Raw genomic sequence first — 1,685 nt, forward strand, 5'->3', positions numbered from 1 at the left:
CAGGTTACAGCTTTATGGGTGTTAGTGCGTTCGGGTTTTTTATTTTGGCAATGCAGTAAAGCTGATGATAGCCCTACAAAATTACTTCTGCAAATCTATTTCTTTGTACGCAGCTTAATTAACCAACATATGTTTCTCACTAAAACACAAAAGCATGCATTATAGGTTTTGCAAATGCCCGCAGATGACCGTGCAATTATGCAAAACACACAGACGCTCACCGTTCCGATTGGTGCAATCGGATGTACGGCTATAAATAGCATTTGGGTAGCTCTTACTATGTAGGCTACAAGTTGTGCTAACTGTCATCTGCTTGACGCTTGCATGCCTCGCGAAGGGGGCCACACTTGTCCCATGTTTGCTGTCGTGTGCGCTGTGACGTCGTAGTTACCATATTTTTAATTCGCTATTCTTATTGTGAGTTCGCGCTGGGATGCAAATATTGAAAATAATTATTTTTATTTCGTTTGTTTAGCAAATATTTATGCAGAAAAGGTAGTTTATTTACACAGATTAGATTGTTTACGACCTTCGTGAAATACATTTTTATTGCTGCCTGAAGGACGTAATTTTATAGTTACACTCATGAAAATGTGACGTTGCTGAGAGTGTTAAGGCATGGATTCCATCCTCAACAAGGGCATTTGTCCATGCAAAACACAAATATTTAGGGTTATTAAGGGTGTGAGTAAGACACATAAAGACACCCTTCTGGGTGAAGATTGGCTTACAGGGCGTAACATCTCTCAAGCTATAAATCATAATCGCAGAACACGAAGGAGTTAAAGAGATCGCATCAAAAATGTTAAGCGTCGTACTCTCGCGAGTTCACGTTGATTACCTTTACGCATATGACTGTTTCTAACGTTAGTGCAGTTACGTAAGATTCAATTGCTTGTTTTACATTTTTCTGAACTGTAGTCGGTTTGATAGTCTTGCTAAAAGCAACGCGTAGAGCATAACATGGACAAAAATGTGGTTTGCATTCTGTTTCAACGCTGTTTGTGCGCTGCTGCTCCCGAGAATAAATAATTTACGTATCGTACAGCAGCAAGAACTGATTCCTCACACAGCGATCATTTGCTGTCCCGAATAATTCTGTAGTGGGACTAACTGAGAAATAAGGTACGCTCACCTTTGCTCAGTAACAGCATGAGACTTTTGAAGGCGTTGACAACAAGTTCTAAATCTATTTCTCACAGCTTTAATGAAAGTAACATATTATATTTACCTCTGAATAATTTATTATCATTACAGGTTTGACTTTGCAGATTCTTTATGCATAATCACACTTCTGATATTTTATGCAGCACATGCAATAAAACTTTGTGCCCTGTTCAGCACATGGTTCGCCCGGTTTAATGAAGACCCGCTATTAGGAACGCGAATTTCAAGTCGTGCAGGAATGCCAAGTGCGCAAGCCAGTGGTGTCACCAGCAATGTTGAATGCAATAACACTTCATATGAAAAAAAAAAACCAAGATTCAATAGACGGTGGCTCAAACGAATATATAATATGTTGTGGGGTATGGTATATATTAGCGAGGAAAGTGATTTTAGCGAGTAAATTAAATGAAATGAAAGTGGCATCGAGTTCAGAACGACCACAACCGAGGCAGAAAGAATGCGCTGGATTATGCAGCTGGGGATCTACATAGAATACTTCATAATGCTGGTGCATGCAA

This window comes from Dermacentor variabilis, chromosome 1 (assembly GCF_050947875.1).
Source record: "Dermacentor variabilis isolate Ectoservices chromosome 1, ASM5094787v1, whole genome shotgun sequence".
Classification (NCBI taxonomy): domain Eukaryota; kingdom Metazoa; phylum Arthropoda; class Arachnida; order Ixodida; family Ixodidae; genus Dermacentor; species Dermacentor variabilis.